Source organism: Petaurus breviceps, unplaced genomic scaffold (genome assembly GCF_028583685.1).
Source record: "Petaurus breviceps papuanus isolate PSGF00001 unplaced genomic scaffold, PetGlider_PUasm1.0 176, whole genome shotgun sequence".
Classification (NCBI taxonomy): Eukaryota; Metazoa; Chordata; class Mammalia; order Diprotodontia; family Petauridae; genus Petaurus; species Petaurus breviceps.
This window is the reverse complement of record NW_027185771.1, coordinates 5,610,662-5,629,321: the sequence shown is the minus strand read 5'-3', so window position 1 is coordinate 5,629,321 and position 18,660 is coordinate 5,610,662.

The window sequence follows — 18,660 nt, the reverse complement described above, 5'->3', positions numbered from 1 at the left end:
AGATAGATAGATAGATAGATAGATAGATAGATAGATAGATAGATAGACAGATAGAGATAGAGATACATTTCTATATGATATGTGTATATAATGCTACCTTATGTGAGTGCATGTCTTATCTCTCCCAACAGACCATATATGTCCTGAAGGCAAGGACTGGTTCCTGTCTAGGAGAGACTCCTGAATGGAGTAGTTGCTGAATAAATATTGGTGGCATGAAAGCTGCAATGAACGTACCATTAGAGGGGCACTAGAGCCCAGTGTATGGTCTCTGGTGTCCATGAATGGCCTCATCCCCTTCCAGCTCACACCCATGGACACTCTTGATTTCGGTCAGGGATATCACAGGAGTGGATATCTGGGAGAATCTAAGCTGACTGTTGCCTCCCTTAGCACTGGCTGTCAGTCAGCGGCCATCACCCCCTCACTGTCCAGGATCATGTGTGGTCCCAGGTCAAGGCCATGGTTTGGAAGCTGGCTGATGTCAGGAGAGACTACTCAGTGGCCTGCTGGGAAGAGGCACCATTCCCTGTACCATGCTGAGCTCCCGACCCGCAGCTCCAGATGGCGGGCTCGAAAGAGTTAAGTCCTCTGTGATCAACAGCAAGAAGCGAGTGGTAAACAATTTTTCTCTCCCTCTGCTAAATTAATATGCAAATTCCTAAGCCCCCCTCCACTCTCTTCCCCTGCCTTGAAATTAGCGAGGTAGAATGCTTGGGCTAATTATGCATTCAAACGAGCAAGCTTCGTTAATGTGGCTCTAAGAGGATGCTGAAAATGATTGTGAGGAGATGAAATTGAAATTCGAGCGTGGCACTCCTGGTGCATCTGGAACTGTTCTTGCATGGCCCAGCAGATGTAACCCGACAGTGACCGCCAAGCCTGAAGCCAGCTCCGTGGGTGGAGCTAATGTGACCGCACAGCACCCAGGACCCCGAGCAGGGAGCAGGGCCTGGCTGCAGAGGGAGAGGCTGGCAGAGCCTGAGCCTTCCTCTGCCCCTCTGCCCCCACAGCCCACCCACTCATCCCTTTCCCCATTAAAGAATGGGAAGCAGGCTCCCACCAATGGGCCATCCTCATGAGGAGACCTGGGCCAGGTTCCCAAGCCCCCTTGAAGGTGGGACACTCCACTTGCTTCTGCTGCTGCTACATAAAGTCTCAAAGGTTTTCATGGGGAGCAGCCACCATTCACCAGCTCCTGGGCGGGGTAGGTGGGGTGGTGGAGATGATGAGGCTGTCTAGGTGCCACAGGTGATGATGAATCAGTCACCAGGGAAGAAAGAAATCCTGGAAGGCAACATCAGAAAGTTCAGAGAGCCAAAGCAGGAAAGCCATATGGGCCCCTTAGTCTTCTCTTTCCAAATAACCCCGTTTCCCTTGACATGAAGGACCCAGCCATGGGTTCATGGGATTTTAGAGCTGGCAGTAATGTTAGAGGTTATTTAGGCAGATCTCCTTTTACAGATGAGAAAGGTGAACCCCAAGAGAAGGGGAGTGGCTTGGGCTCCCTCCTTTCCTTATTCAGTTGTGTAGAACCCCCTGAAATTACCTTGTATTTATGTTGAACATGTATTCTGTAGTTAGAGGCATGGCAGAGTGGACAAAGAGCTGACTTTGTAGCCAGGAAGATGTGGGTTTTACTCTTTGACCCAGATTGACTGTGCGACCCTGGGCAAATCATAGGCTCTTAGAACTCCCAGGCTGCTAAATTGCAGAACAGATGCTGTTCTGAGGGAGTTTCCTATAGTTTTTGGTATTTACTGCTTTCCCACCTCTCCACCCCCACTTACTCCCTTGACCCAGTAAAATAAAACATCTTTGAGAGAAGGAACTCTTCCATTGGTTTCTGTCTTTGTATACCTAGGGGCAGCTAGCTGGCACCATAGTGCACAGAGCACTGAGCCTGGATTCAGGGAGATTCATTTTTGTGAGTTCAAATCTAGCTGTGTGACCCTGGGCAAGTCATTTCACCCTGTTCTCCTCCATTTCTTCAGCTGTAAAATGAGCTGGAGAAGAAAATGGCGAATTACCCCAGTGTCTCTGCCAAGAAGTCACAAAAAGTCAGACACAACTGATCAGCAATAGCCAGGACTTACTATCACCCCTGCACATGGTTGCACAGAAATCAGTCTTGTGCAAGTAGCAAAGCCAAGATATGAGCCCGGCTATTTGGACATTCAAATTCAACGCTCTTTCTACTACTCCATGCCAAAACAGCTTCATCTGACATTCAGAGTCATCTATAACGTGGCCCCAACTTACATCTCCAGCCTTATCTGCTTTCCTAAATGAACCCTCTATTCGATCATCCTTCATCCTTCATGGCCCCTTCAGATGCCTTACTTATTTCTGCCCTGGTGCCTTTGCTCATAGCATTCCTTCTACCATATGTGCCCTCCCACTTCCTCTTCTTGATCTAATTCCTACTCGTGCTTCAAGATTTACTTCCTCCATGGTCTTCCCTTGACATCTCAAGCCCACAAAAAACCTCACCCTCCTTTGAATTGATGTAGCCTCTAACATCTGGGCCTTCAGCATCCTTGGAGCACTTAGAGCTTGGTCAGATATCAATCAAAGATGCCAAGGTCATATACTGCATCCTGGCCGATGCCAGCTCTCTTGACTTTTGTCCTGCCACTGAACTTCAATGATGCTTTTTTTTTTTTGGCTTTTTGGAGGGGGTTAGTGTAGCGGCAAGCACCCCGGCTTCCCCAGGGTGTCTGCCAACACAGGTTCTTGGATCTGCTTTGTTAATGGAAAGCAACTCAAAATGGGTTAACAAGCTTACTTTAATCAGTCAGACATATATCGTTTACCTTGTTCAGGGAAAAAAGGTCAGCACCCCGAACTTCAAAGCATACAAGCAGAATTATCAAGACAGAAACAGATCAAGTAGACAGATTTCCAAACTGCCCAACTATTACATCCATACCAAATCAGCATCTGGGTTTTCCAAAGCCGGGGGGGCCCTGGACAACGGCTTCCCAGAATACAGATCAAATCACAGAACACTTCTCAAAGTGAGCCCCCAAAACAAAGCTACACATCAGGGCTTATATAGCCTTCTCCTGGCTCAGAAAATGTAACAACCTTATTGACTCACTGGCCAATCAAGAAGTATTTACTGAAAAACAAGCCTCCCACCCAAGGCTTCAGGTGCACTTTAGCCTAGGGGCAGGGAAGATCTTCCAAATTTGCATTCCCATTACAGTTAGGCAGAGCAATTGGGGTTAAGTGATTTGGACAAGGTCACACAGCTAGTTTTATGTTAAGTATCTGAGGCCGGATTTGACCTCAGGTCCCCCTGACTCCAGGGTCAGTGTTCTGTAAACTGCCCCTCAATGACTCTTTAAATCCAATTCACGAGCAAGTCAAGACATCACCTGTGATGTCATCGGTCCTCTGAAACAATGCACAACAACAACAATATCTGGGCTTCTCTTTTGACACTGAGAGTTCCTGACTTTCAGCATCGCCTATATTGCTAAATAATTACCCATATACATAACTCATCTCCACTCAATTTCAAACTTCATGAGGGCAGGGGATTGTGTCGCACACTTTTGCTCTCCCTGTAATACGGGTCTGAATGCTTAGTAGCGACTTACTTCACATTTACTAAATGAATGGTTGGCATATAGATCCCTTGGGTAACCCCTACCTTGCCTGAAACTTGAATTTTGCTTTTGCAAGAGGACAGGGAAGCTGCCTGAAGTGTCTGCTGAAGCTCTGTAATAGGCCTTAAAGGGAAGCTCTAGGAAAAAAGTTAGGAGAGGTAAGGTTGTCTAGTACAGAACACTGGATTTGGAGTCAGAATCTGGGTTTGAATCTTGGCTCAGCTTCCTATCTGATCTTGAGCAAATCCTTTCCCTTCTCAGACTCACTTTCCTCATTTGTAAAATGAGATTAGACCATATGGCCTCTATGATTCCTTCCAGCTCCTAAATATGTTTCCCACTGAGGCCAACTGAGTCTGAGCCACCCAGCAAAGTCAAGACCACTGGTAAAGGGTCAAGGAGGCAGGGAGGGGGCCCTTTTCTAAGCAGAGGGCTTAATACCATTGCCATCTGTTTCCTCTCTCTTTTTCCAATCCCACCCTTCCAATGCCTGCCACACAGTACAACCCAAACCAATTCAGTAAAGATTCACTGAGTGCCCTCTGTGTGCCCAATCCCATAGTCCTGACCAGGAGAGGCAAGAGATCTTGCCAGTCCCCTCCATTCCCCTACTTGTAACAACTTTCACTTATAGTGTTTGAGTCTTGTATATATATAAGTTACTGACATGTTATTTCCTCTATTAGAATGTGAACTCCTTAAGATCAGGGAAAATATTTTTGTCTTTCTTTGTTCCCCTCAATACTTAGCACAATGTCTGGCATATAATTATGCTTAAATAAATGCTTATCGATTGACTAATTTTGTCCAGAAATAGGGGCAGCACTAAAGTCTGGGGGAAGTTCCTTGACTCATGGAATTCTATATTTCTGGAGTTCCATTGCTTGGAGACTTGCCCCAAGCACCTCTGGGTCAGTAAGAGGAGCCTCCTCCTCCCTTCCATGGAGAGAACCACAGGGGTGAGACAGTCAGAAGTCCAAGGCTTTGCTTTTCAGGCCCTGATGTGAATCCTGCCTAATCCATGCTGTGGTCTCCATAAAAAGACGGGAAAGATGACCTCTCCCTCCCCTCACCACTCCACCCTTCCAAGCTGAGACGTGGGCAGCCACATGGGACAAAACAAGGGTTTGCTGCTCCTTTTTATAAATGTGTATCCTTTTTTAGTGCCATAAAATCCCACTCTCCACAAAACAGATGTGTTTACTCAAGTCACAGGTATCCTAGTGAAGACTCCAAATCCCCAGTTTCCAAATCTTGCCTGGTGGCAGAAACCTTCTTCACTAGTCTCTGTTGCCATTATATTTCAGGACAATAATCTGATCCAAAAGGAACTGAGTGATAGCTAGTGGTGGGCAAATCATGGAATAGCATGTCAGAGCTGAGAAGGACCTTAGAACACAATGTCAGGTCCATAAGGCTCCTTACAGCACAGAAAGTCAGGGCTGGAAGGGACCTTAGAGCACAGAAAGTCAGCATTGGAAGGGCCCTTAGAACGCAGTATGTCAGCTCAAGAAGGATCCTTAGAGCATCAAATGCCAACCCAGGAAGAGACTTTAGAACAAAGAGTGCCAAGACAGAGAGAAAGCTTAGACTACAGAACATCAAAGCTGTGAGATACCTCAGAGGTGAAATGGACCCAAGAATGTAGAATAAAACACAGACTGCCAGAGGTGAAAGGGACCTTAAGAGAGCATCTACAAAGCCCACCCCTCGCCTTTTACAGATGAATCTGTGGCCCAGAAAGAACTAGTTTCATAGTCAAAAGGGCACAGGATTAGGAGATGAGAGAAAGGGCTTCCACTCTTGAATCTGCTGCTAGTTGGCCAAGCCCCTTCTCTGCACTTCATTTTGTCCTCTATAAAATGAGGAATTTAGACTGGGAGACCTCTAAGGTCCCTTCTAGATGTAAAGTTATGGGATTTTTCATTCTGGGTGAGTGACTTGACCAAGGACATTCAAATAGCGGCAAATCTGAGACTAGATCCCAACTGCTACCTGGCCCAGGGCCCCTTTTCCATTATACTACCAGGCAGGAAGGCAGGAGAGAGAGGGAGCTCTGTGGGGAATGGGTGCCCGTGAGGGACATGAGGGTGTTAGGGGTCATCAAGGTATTTCTGCCTCTGGTTTGGGGGAGGGGGAGCTAGCAGTAGGCTAGCACAGCAGGGCAGTATTTTCTTCCCTTTTATCAGGCTTGAATGTGTAGGACTCTGGTTTCTCCAGGCAGCTGTGTGTGAATGCAGAGCTCTGGGCCCCAGACCGTGGCAGTGATGGCTTGAGGGCAGAAGGAGGCCTTCTGGAATTCCCAGGGCATGGGGGTGGGGCAGGCCTGAACTGCTGCGGCCAGCTGTACATACATCTCCCTGGTGGTTCTTGTAAGTCAGTCATCAGATCTACTTCCTTTCTCGAGAAAAAGAAAACATGAGTATTTCAAGGAACTTATAGCCCTTTTCACACCAGATTTTCTTGCATAGTAATGTGACCAGCTGTTTCCCATGTCCAGTGAGACCAGAGCAAGATGGAATGGACTTGAGCTGCATACAGCCTGAGGAACCAAAGCGGGAGACTCTGATAGGCTGGGCCAAAATCAAGGGAGCTGCTCAAGAGTTCACTTTATTAAAAAATGGAAGGAAAATGGATGGAGATAGCTTTCACAACTGTAGCTAGGAGAAGAATTTTTAACAAAATAAGGGACAGAGTAGATGAAATAGATCATTTAGATTACCTGGACATGTATGGAGCTGAAAAGTTTTACATGAATAAAATCAGTGCAGCTGAGATAAGAAGGGAGCCTCCCCTGGGGGTAGAAATCTTTGCATCAAATGTATCTGTTAAGAATCTGATAGCCCAGATAATATAATTACCACCAATGTATAAGTCTGAGAGCTATTATTCAATGCACAAATTGTTGAGTAGTTCTCAAAAGACTTGCAAACTATTAACAATAATGTGAATGATCGTCCCAAATCACTGATAATCAGAGACATTGAAATCAGAACACCTGAGGTTTCACCTGGCCCTAGCAAACTGCTATAGATTATATTAGCTCCTGGAAGGCTGGAGTCCGTCCTTTGCCTCTTTTTGTATCCTAAGTGCTTAGCACAGGGCCAGCACATAGTAGGTGCTTAATAAATGTTTCTTTAGGATTGATTGGAAATAGTCAATGTTTGAAGAGTTGCAGGAAGACAGACACACTGATGCAGAGTCTGCCATACTTAATAAATGCTATTGTTGGCTGACTGGGATAGGGCCTGCCTCAACACCCCCAAACCTGCTGCCTACACTTTATCATCATTTGCATCTCCTCCCTGCCCTCCCTCCCCAATCTTGGACTCTGCCCCTGGGAACACAGGAAAGCTGCTGGTGGCCTTATCTGGGCTAGAGCCAGACCTCCAAACCACCTCCTAGCATCTCTACACCAAACACTACCTTCCTTATTTCCGGTTTCATGTTCCCTTTTATGGGTTGAATTCCCCACTAAAATGTAAGCTCTTTGAGGTCAGGGACTGTCTTGCTTGCTTGTATTTGTATTCCCAGGTCTGGCACATAGTAAGACTTAATACATTCTCATTCTGTCTGTCTGTCTGTCTGTCTGTCTCTCACTCTCTTTCCCCTTCTCTCCTCTCACCTATTATCTATCTATCCATCTATCTATTCTGTCTATCCTATTATCTATCTATCTGTCTGTCTGTCTATCTTTCTATTTACTGTTAGTGAAACTATGAAGTGTTCTAACCCCACTGTAATATGTAATAATGCTAAAATCACAATTGACAATATTCTTCAACCCAGAGATCCCACTGCTAATGCCCCTCCATCTTCCCTTAATTGAAGGTAAGCTCCTTGAAGGCAAGGCCTGTCTCTTTCAGCTAGTACTTGTATCCCCTCAGTGGTCTCAATGACTTTATAAGGTCACTTCTGGCCCAGGGGTTGTTCTCTACAAACATAAATTAGTCTCACTCTGTAGAACACAGTGTAAGCCAAGGATTAAGACTTTAGCAATTTTCCCTGCTAGGACTCTAGCAATCATGGGAGGAAAATGAAGGCCTAAAGCAATTGCCTGGGTCATCCAAGCCCAGGGAGACTAAGGTTATTCCTCAGTCCAGAGTTATCAAGAGAGAGAAAACTTCAATAAAGCACCTATCTTGCTACTCATCCATAGCACCCTGCCCCCAGAACCAGGAGTAAAATAGATATATGGTATAGTAGAATTAGGAGGTTTTTAAAATTTCAGATTCAGATTCTGGATTGTGGTTGTTGCTCTGGATTCTGGTCTCCACCCTGCCACTCCTAATTATATCTGTGTGGCCTTGGGCAAGTTACTTTTGATTCCTTAGGCCTCATCTTTCCTTTCTGGAAAATGATGGGGTCAGACCACTATGGTCCTATCTACTCCTACATTCCATGGTTCTATCACTGTTAGTTACTCACTAAATGATTCAATCAATCATCCATCTTTGAGGCCCCAAGGTGAACCCAACACCACACTCTGCAGAAGGGGTAGGTGCAATGCCTGCCTTCCAGGAGTTTATAATCTAGTTGTTTCCCAGACATGGGTCTCAGTTTCCTCCTCTGTGAAATGGGAGGCTTAGAAAAAAAATCACCTTTTAGGTCCTTCCCAGCTCTAAATTCTTCCACCCTGTTCTAGAGCAACTATTCCAGTATCCATTTCAAAGAAAAGGAAACTGAGGCACAGAGGAAGATCTAAGTCACCCAGAAAGGCAAGGTAGGAGCAGAGGCCAGGAACAAGACTCCTAGTTTGATTCAGCAGGCAACAATTGGCCACTTCTTCTATGCCCCTGGCAACTGAGCTTAAGATGCATCACAAGATTTTACAAGATCTCAAAGCACTCTGCAGTCTCTGAATTAGGGTGTGAGAGCTCTTTGGCCACTCATTCCTGGCTCTGCCCCCTTCACACTCATTCTCACACCAGCTGAGAACAAGAGAGGAAGACAAATCACTCTACTCCTCCCACCACCTGCCCTCCCAGCAGCCCACCCAGCCAACCCTCACTCCTTCCCTTCAGCTGGGAAGGAGAAGGGTCCAGCTTTCCAAAATGAGAGGGGTCAAGAGGTCAAGTGCAAGCAAACAAACCCCAAAGCCTACCAGCCCGTGACATAGACGGATGGATTATGTGAAATATTCATCAGACAGGAGGAATTTACTGGAATGGCCCATAAAGATGTAATGTGTAATTTGAAGCATTCTCCTAGCACCTAGGGCATGGAGTTGTCAGCTGAACGCATGGAAGGCAGCAGAAGGAAGATGGATCGCCTGGGAGAAACGGGAGATCAGAAGCCACCAACGACGTTACTGATCAATACTGATCCCTAGACTTTGAGCGGCTCCATAGTCAGTAATAAATAGAAGAAATAAGTAGACAGGCAGATTAATTAGCCCCTGCATGGAGAGTTCTGGCTTTGAGCGGGGCAATGGGCAGCCAAGGATGATGGCGGGAAGGAGGGATTGATAGCACTAGGAGGTCACCAGGGAAAGGAACGACCAAGGCCAGGCAAGGGTTCGAAAAGAGGCCTAGGGGGAAAGGCATATGGGGTCCATCCTGCTGAGGCCAACTGGTCAGAACAAAGAGTAGGGACTAGCACAGTCACGGGTCATTCTGGTCCAATTCTCAGGAACAATTGATGACATGGTTACTAACCCATTCCTCCCCACCCACAAGAAACAGCACATCATTTTGCAAAGAACCTTGGACTTACAGTCAGGGGACCTGGGTTCAAATCCCAGCTCTGACATTTACTACCTGTGTGACTTTGGACAAGTCAACAGCATTCTTTTCGTCTAAATTTCCTCATCTGGAAAATGAGGGGGGTGGATCTAGATTCTCTTTAAGCTCCCTCCCCCCTCTAAATTTTCTGATTCTATGCAAGTGACCAAAGGGAGAGGTGCACCTGGAAGCCCCCAGAGGGGTCCCCAAAGAGAGACAGAGACCGGGTCCTGGTAGATTGGGCTGGGGGTGCATGAGAAGCCATTCCCGTTCTTTCCCGAGCCAGCCTTCTTCCAGAGTGGCTTGCTTTTTCTCCCCTCTCCCTGCCGCAGTGTTTAGAGACACACAGCTCCCCAAATTTCAGGGTTCCGTGGGTTCTCCCCCCCCCCCACCCCCACCCCGCCTCCCTCTCCCCGCGATGTGTTTTTGTCTCTCTGACTATGATGCATGGCGGTGCTAATTCGCCGTGTGCTGCCATTAATTCCAGCGCAGCTGCTGCTCGCTCCCTCAAGGCATTTCGCTAATACTCGGCTTCAGAGCTGCTCGGCAAATTAACACCATTTGTTCTGCAGAACATGTTTTATTTCTACACTACATGCATAGCTTATTATTCTGCGAGCAATGCGGGGAGAGAGGCGGCGGGGGCCCAGGGAGCCGGCTCTCCGGCTGGGGAATGAAGGGGAGGCGCTGCAAATGCCACCCCATTCATTATTCGGTCCCCAGCCTTGTTCAGCCCGAGACTGAGCCCAAGCTGAGGGAGGACATAGAATGATGGATCCATCCAGGTGGCTCAGGTTTCTCTTAATACTGTCTGCCAAATTCCTTAGACCATGAGCCTAAGAGGCTCATATCTACTTACTAGTCATCTCCCTGGGATTGGTCATAGCTCCGTGGTTGGCTGGTCACACCAGTGCCAGGCCCTTATTACCTCTCCCCTAGACTATTATAATACCCTCCCGAATGGTATCCCTCCCTCCATCCTCACCCCTCTCCAATCCACCCCCCACACAGAGGCCAAAATGATATTCTAAGAACATATCTGACCATATCCCTCCCTTTTCCCCTCAAAAATCTTCACTGGCTCCCCATTGGGTAGTATTTAAAGTCCTCCCTATTCTGGTTCTCAATAACCTTTCTCAGCTTATTTTCTATTATTCCCCTTCGTGGACTTGCTCTTCTAATCAATCTGATCTGCTGACTTTTCCCCTGCAGGACATCCCACAGCTGACCTCGGTGTTTTGCAGAAATGGTCCCCAGCGTCTGGCATACTCTACCAGCACCTCAGAGCCTCCCCTGCCCCTAGCTTCCTTCTAAACACAGTTCAAGTGCTGTGCTAAACTCAGCATAGGTCCTTTCTGGCTTCTCCCATGTCCCTCTTTTCGAATGCTTCGGGTCACCTTTGTACACTCGGAATTCAGTTACCTGTAAACATATTGCATTTCCAGTATGGAGTGCACATTCCTTGAGGACAGGAATTTTGTTGTTCTTGTTGTTGACTCAATATCTAGTATGGTTCCTTGCCTATAGCAAGCTCTTAATGGATGTTGGTTGGATTGAATTGATCAGTGGGAAAGGTTTCCAGGCAGATGCCAAGACTGATAGAGGGAGCACTAGTTAGCATTATTGTGAAGAGCTTCTGGGTCTGCTATGGTGGTGTTAGATGATTTCTGAAGTTCCTTCCAATTCTAAGTATCCCTCCATTCTGAGGAGAGCTGTGTCTCATCCAGGAAACCCTTCCAGGCTGGAGGGTGGGGGTGGGGAGAATAGTATAGGAAGAAGAACCCCCAAGGGCATGAGTGGCTCTGAATCTGAAGAACTGGGAATATGGTGACCTCACTTACTTAGTAGATGGGAAAGGAGGTTTCTGGAGAGTAGGTAACACACGGTGGGGAATTCACTCAAACCACTGGAAGCCATAATAACTGGATGGATGAGTTTTGCCCAGGGGGTCCAACATAGGATCACTTTTCCTCTTCTAGGTTTTTGTTCAGAACCTTGGCCCCATGTAGAGATAAAGACTATTGCCAACTAGAGAACATGCCAATGAGATGTTTTCCATATTATTTTCTTCTATTATTCACTATGCATTCAGGTTTCTGTCAACCTCCATCATTCATTCTACCTCTTCTCTGTCATTCCATCCAATCTTCCTTTTATGCTTCAGTTTTTATCTAACTTCCCCTCCATCTTGAATTGCCCATCTTATCTCCTTTCTATCCTCTACTATCCAACCAACTTCTCTATCCTTCATTGTCAATCCATTTTCTTCTTCATCCTCCTCTACAGTCCAGCTTCCCTTCTATTCCCCACTGACCAACAATCTCTTCTTCATTGTTCACCCAAACTTTCATCCACATTCCCTCATTTGCCCAACTTTCTGTCAATCCTACCACTGTCCATCCCACCACTTCTTCAGTTTCCACTATACTTAAATTTCTCCCTCTCCTCCACTGACTGTTCAATTCCTTCTCCTACCTGCAATGTCTATTCAATATGCCCATCATCTTCTACTGTCCCATATGTACTTTCCTTCCATTCAACAAATCTTTCATGTTAAAGTTTAGGACCATTTCCCAGATTTTCTAATATTCCTCTGTTCTGTAATAAGTGACGTAGTCCTAAATTTTACCAAGAGAGACATAGATTATGTATATTTTTTAAAATCTTCTCTTGACAGTAAAGCCAGGTGGAATCCAGAAAAGATGATTAACAAAGACTGTGGCATTTTCTCTGGAGAATTTTAGAGACTGAAGAATGAACCCTAATGAACCTGGGATGGTAGAGATATCATTCTCAAGGACTCTGAAGGCTCAAGGATTGTCTGATGCTTAATCTTTTGGAATGTTCCTTTCTCCCTGGTCATTCTATTATGGGGACTCCTCCCTGGCCTCCTCTTTACTAATGAAGATTCTCAGACAAAGCCCTCAGATTAGAGGAGCAGGGGGGAGGGCAAAAGAGGAAGATAGCTTCCGATTGCATGGACTACCTGAATTCATGGTATTGGGTGAACTAAATGTTTCTTTAAAAACATAATCAGTCGTTTCTTGGGAAGCAGTTATTAAGTGAAGTTTCTCTTATATCTTGATTTTAGCTAGGAATCTGGACCTGAAGGGCCAACATCCTTAACATTCTCCACTGTTCAAACTATTGTCTGAACTTCCCTTTCTCTTTCTCTCTGTCCTTCCTCCATTTGATACCATTTGTCCTGGTCTTAAGTGAGAACAAGAGGAACAAAAGATACCCAGTTAAAATACCCATTCCCTGGAAGGGATGTAGGGTAGTAGGGAAAAGGACACCATTCATCACAGATACACTAGGCCTGTCTCTTCCTCCCTTCCTTTTTCCTTTTTTTTCCTTCCTTCCTTCTTTCCTTCCTTCCTTCCTCCCTCCTTCCTTCTCTTCCTCCCTCCCTGCTTTTCTTCCTTTCATCCTTTTTTTCTTCATTCTTTCCCCCCTCTTTTCCTTCCTTCTCTCCCTCCTTCCCTTCCTTTCTTCTCTCTTTCCCTGCTTCCTCCCTCCCTCTCTCCTTTCCTTCCCTTCATTCCTTCCCTTCTTTACTCCCTCCCTCCTCTCCCTTCTTTACTTCTTCCTCCATTCATCCTTCCCTCCCTTCCTTCCTTTCTTCTTCCACCCTTCTTCACTCCCTCCCTTCCCCCTTGCCTTCTTTCCTTCCTTCCTTCTTTTCTTCTCTTCTTTTCATGTTTTCTACTTGTCCATCCATCCATCCATCCATCCATCCATTCATCCATCCATCCAACAACAAGCCAGTACTATGTGCCTAGCTCTGTCTGGGTCCCAGAGAGATCACAGAATCAGAGACCCAGAGCTGGAATTGATTTCAGAGGCGTAATAATAAACTTTCTCAACTCTAACTCCAAGCAAGGCTGAGCTGAATTCTTTCCAGATGCCCTTGAAGGTTTCCTGGTCTTGGATGAGATCAGGGTTCCTGCTGAACCTATTGGGATCCCGTCCCCCATCAATTTTACTGACAATAAGATGCAGAAATATTTAAGAAACAGGACTTGCCTTTTCAGAGGTTCTAGCCTGGTTGGAAAGCTAAGAAATGAACCAATGAAAGGTTATTTAACCTGCAATTTAAAGTAGCCCATGCTAAACCTCAAATTAAAGGAACAAGCAGTCCTAATGTACAAGTTCGCAAGACATTTACAGTCATGGTCTTCAGCAGCAGCAGACCCAAAGGTGGGAAGGGCAGGGGCTTCTTCACCAGGTTGTAGGGGCATTCAAGGGAAGTAGCAGTGATTTGTCTTTTCTTGGGGAGAAGACTGGTTCCTGAAGCCAGTGTCCTGCCTCCTAGGGTGGCTGAGGAAATGAAAATGAGATGTTGTCTGGTGCTGGGAAGGAAAGGGGTTAAGTCTACCCCAAGGCAGGTATCCACAGAGCCTCAGGGTACTGTTGGCAGCAGCTTAGCAAGTGGAATTGTGGAATGAGGAAAAAAGACACAGCCAGACCAAGAGAATCTCTGGACACAAAGAAGAAGACCATGGAATTCCCTCCCATGCAGTTTCTTTAAAAAAAGCTAGATCTTCTTACATTGCTGTTGGTGCCCTGCCCCTGGCAGGATTCTCCCACCTGAGGTCTCCACAGTTGGCAAAATCAAGGGAGCCAGTGCTAACTTTCTTTTGCTATCTGTTTACTGATCTAATCTACAAGGCTGAGCTCCAGTAGCCTCAAGTAGACTCTCCAAGCACCCCCTGCTTCTGATTAACCCAGGATGCATGTTACCTCACTCTAAGTGAGTGCCTAAAAAGGGCTTAGCCTAAAAGGGCCAGGGTCTCCCATTGCATCCTGGGCCATCTCCAGTCATCCTGATGAATATCTGACCTCTGGACCCAGATAGCTCTGGAGGAGAAAGTAAGACTGGTGACCTTGCATGACTCTCCCTCACTCAAATCAAAGTCAATTGCAAGTCATGTTATCATCTCCCTGATGCCATGGTCCTCTTTGAAAACAAAGGACAAACACAAGCCTCTGATTGATAAGAGTCATGGGCAAAACCAGTTGGGTCAAACACCTTTCAAAGGGAATAAAGGAGGCAGACTTCTTGGGACTGGGTAATAGTACAAATTCAATAAAAATTAAATGATACAATCCGATTCAAGAAAATTAATGGGTTTGTGGGATTCAGAAGTAGAAGAGACAGTAGAGATCACCTATTCTTTGCTCAAGGTAAAACAGGTAGTTGTAGCAGCAAGCACCCTAGCATACCCAGGGTGGCTGCTAGCATAGGTCCTTAGAACTGCTTTTCTAAAGGAAAGCAACTCAAATTGGGTTAACAATCTTAATTTAATCAATCAAACATATATCATTTACCTAGTTGAGGGGGAAAAGTAAGCACCCTGAACTTCAGAGAATACAAACAGAAGTTACAACAGAAAATAACACAATTCAGCAGACAGGCTTCCAGCTGTCTGACTATTACATCCATACCTAGTTAGTTACCAGAGAGGGAAGCACCAATATCTTTTTTTCAAAGCCGGGGCGGGGGGGTGGGGGACGGGGGACCTCAACAGCTGCCCAGAGTCTCATCTGGCCAAATCACACACCTCTTCCCAAAATGAGCCCCAAAGCAAAACCTCACATCAGGGTATATATAGCCTTCTCCTGGGTCAGAGACCACCACAACCCTCATGACTCACTGCCCAATCACAAAGTAACAAGGTGTGGGCATTCCTGAAAAACAAGCCTCCCTCCACAGGCTCCATGTGACCACATTCAGCCTATTTAGGGGGTAGAGTATATTTTCAAATGAGGGAAGATTCTCAGAGTCACTTAAGTCTATCAAAGGGCCAAGAGGCAGGGAAGATCTTCAGATTCCCATTTCCATAATAGTAGTAAGCATTGAAGGTGGGTTTTAAACCAGGACCCTTGACTTGAAGAGGAAAGAGTATTGACCTGAGAGCTAGACTTCAGTTCAAGCCTCAAATATAGCACTGGCCCTGACTAGTTGTATGACCTTGACCAAGCAATTTCCCTTCTCTGGGCCACAATTTCCTCATGCATCGAATGAGGGGTCTGTAAACTAAAAGATCTCTGGAGTCCCTTTCAGCTTTATGAGTGGTTCTGACACTTTATACCTGGGTGACCTTCAGAAAATCACTTTACCTCACGGGGCCTCAGTTTCCTCATCTGTAAAAATGAGGTTAGACTAGATGTCCTTTGAGGTACTTTTGACTCCTAAATATGAGCCATCCTGTACCCCTATGACTCCAAATCCAGTACTCTGTGTATTACAGGAAGCTGCCTCTGATTTGTCAAGTGGTCATTATGTGCTAGGCACTATATACTAGGTACAGGTATGACAAGTTTCCACTCCTCCATCCCACCCCCAATCAGCTACTTTCCTTCCCAAAACAATTCATTTTTTAAAACACCCTTGCAAATAAGGCAAGAAGCAACCAGCCTACACAAAGCAAAACAATGAGAAGATGAGTGAGGATGGCATCTTTACTTCTTATTGTCATTCATCCTAAGCAAGTAAGCAAGCAGCTCACTTGGGTAAGTGGGTAAATTCTCCCCTGCCCCTACATGGAGGGTAGTACTGGCAGGGCCTTAGCCCAACATATTGGTACCAGTACCCTGAGAGGTGAATACACACTGCTCCTAGGCAACCTGGATGGATGAGAGGATGATTGGACCTCAGAGGATTAGGTGGTCACATATGGGAGCAGAATAGCAGAATCTGAGAGTTAGGAGGGATGTCAGGGGCCTTCTAATCCATCTCTTCCATCACCAAGAGCCCTTTCTGCAGCACCCTTCCCCAAAATGGTTATCCAGCCTACACTTAGAAACCTCCAGTAAGAGGGAGCTCACTACCTCCCAAGACAGGCCATTTTGGACAGCTCTCACCCCAAGGAATCTTTCATTATAGAATCTTGAAACTTGTTTCTATGACACTTCCCACCCACCGCTCCTTATTTTGCTCCCTGGGACCACACAGAACAAGTGTTCTATAGACCTCCCCAGTCTGGCATTCCCAGCTATTTACTGGATATCTTGACCTGGATGCCTCATAGACAACTTAAGATCAACATGGCCAAACAACTCATTCCCCTCCCCCCAAAACCCTTCCCTCTTCTTGGTTTCCATATTACTACTGAGGGTACCACCATCCTCCTAGTCACAGGGGCTGTTAACCTGGATGTGGCCCTTGACTTCTCACCCCTTTACTCCTCATCACCTCATGCCCAACTACTGCAATGACCATCATATTGTCTTCCTGCCTCGTGTCTCTCCCATCCCAATCCATCCTCCACTCAGCTATTAAACTGATCTTTATAAAGCACAAACACATCACTCCCCTACTCAGTAAACACCAGAGGCTCCCTATTACCTCTAGGAGCAAAGATAAAATCCTTTGCTTATTTTAATTCCCCTCATAACCTGGTCCCTCCCTACTTCTCCAGTCTTCCTATACCTTACTCCCCACATCCACCCCAAATGTTCACATGGACTATTGGTGCCTGACCTGTATTAGAGCATTCTGAGCTCATATTGGTCTGATCAGCCACAGTCAGACACATTGAAACTTGATTCTATCATAGGGATGTCATTTCGCTCCTCTTCCAGAACGAAGGACATCAACCAACCAACTACTCCCATGCGCACTCTGTAATCCAGAGACGCTGGCCTCCTTTCTGCTGCTCAAACAGGACACCCCATCTCCCGACTCTGGGAGCCATTTTCACTGCCTCTCCCCATGCCTGGGACTTCCTCCTTCTTCATCTGGGCATCTGGGCTTCCCTTGGTTTCCTTCTAGTCTCAGCTAAAGTCCCACCTTTTGCACTAACCCTTTAATGTTGATGCCTCTGAGACTACTTCCCCTTCATCCTACATATATGTCATTTGTCCATAGCTGCCTCTTGTCCTCCTCTGTTCTGCTGTGAGCTCCTGAAAGCAAAGGCTGCCTTTTTGTCTTTTGTTGTATCTCCAGTGCTTAGCACAACGCCTGGAATACAGTAGGCATTTAACAAATGCTTATTGACTAAATAACAACTTTAAAATACTCAGAGACGGCTGCTATGTCTCCTCTAAGCCTTCTCTTCTCCAGTTTAAACATTGTCCAGTAGGGTAGCATCCAACCCTCTTGCCATCCTGTTCACCTTCCCTTGGATGTACCTTAACTTCTTACTGTCCTTTCTAAACTACGGTGTCTAGACCTGAACATAATACTGCACATGGGATCTGGCCAGGGTGGAGGACCTGAGTTTTCATTTTTTGCCATCTATAACTTTGTGTGACATTGGGCAAGTTACTTCATCCCTCTAGGCCTTGGCTTTCTCATCTATAAAATGGAGGGACTGTATGATCTCAATCTTGAAATCTTGTGATCTGGTCAATATATTGGAGGGCTGGATCCTAGTAGATGTTCCATATGTGTTTGCTGAATAACTGATGGGAAGAAAGCTTTGGTTCTGGAGTCAGGGGTTGTTGGTCTTGTGGTTGAGTTCTTTTCTGTCGTGACCCCGTTTGGGGTTTTCTTGGCAAAGATATCGGAGGGGTTTGCCATTGCCTTTTCCAGCTCACTTTATAGATGAGGAAACTGAGGCAAACAGGGTTAAGTGACTTGCCCAGGGTGACACAGCTAGTAAATATCTGAGGTCAGATTTGAACTCAGGAAGATGAGTCTTCCTGACTCTAGATCCAATGCTCTGTGCACTGTAGCGCCCCCAGTTAGGTCCTTGAATTCAAATCCTAGCTTTTCTTGCTACCTAAGTGTCCTTGAACATGTCACTTAACTTCCCTGGGTCTAAGGTTCCTCATCTTGTTAACTGAGGACATTAGAATATATGGCCTGTGTTGTCCTTATGATTCATGGATTCCCTTGTCCAAGAGGCCTGTTTTTCAGGAATTGTGACCTGCAGACCAGCTTTCTGATCACAGGATTTAGGGCTCATGAGGATGTTGGAGATCATTGAGTCATTTATGGAGGGAGAAGCTGAGACCCAGAATGGTTCAACATTGGATCCCTGCCCCCAGATGCAGTGTTCTTTCTACCACACAACATGCCTTAGTCCCAGAATTCATTTCCTGTTGACCTTTCCCTTTGAGTGTCCTGTTCTAACAATTTTGTCTTGTTTGATATAGCCCCAGAGTCTCAGGTAGTTGAATTAAACTCATGGGTGGGGTGTGTGTGTGTGTGTGTGTGTGTGTGTGTGTGTGTGTGTGTGCGCGCGCGCGCGCACAAGAGAGAGAGAGGAGGTGAAGGCAGAGGAAAGGAGAGTAGGAGAGGGAAAGACAGGGAGAGGAGAGGAGAGGAAAGGAGAAGAGAGGAGAGGAGAGGAGAGGAGAGGAGAGGAGAG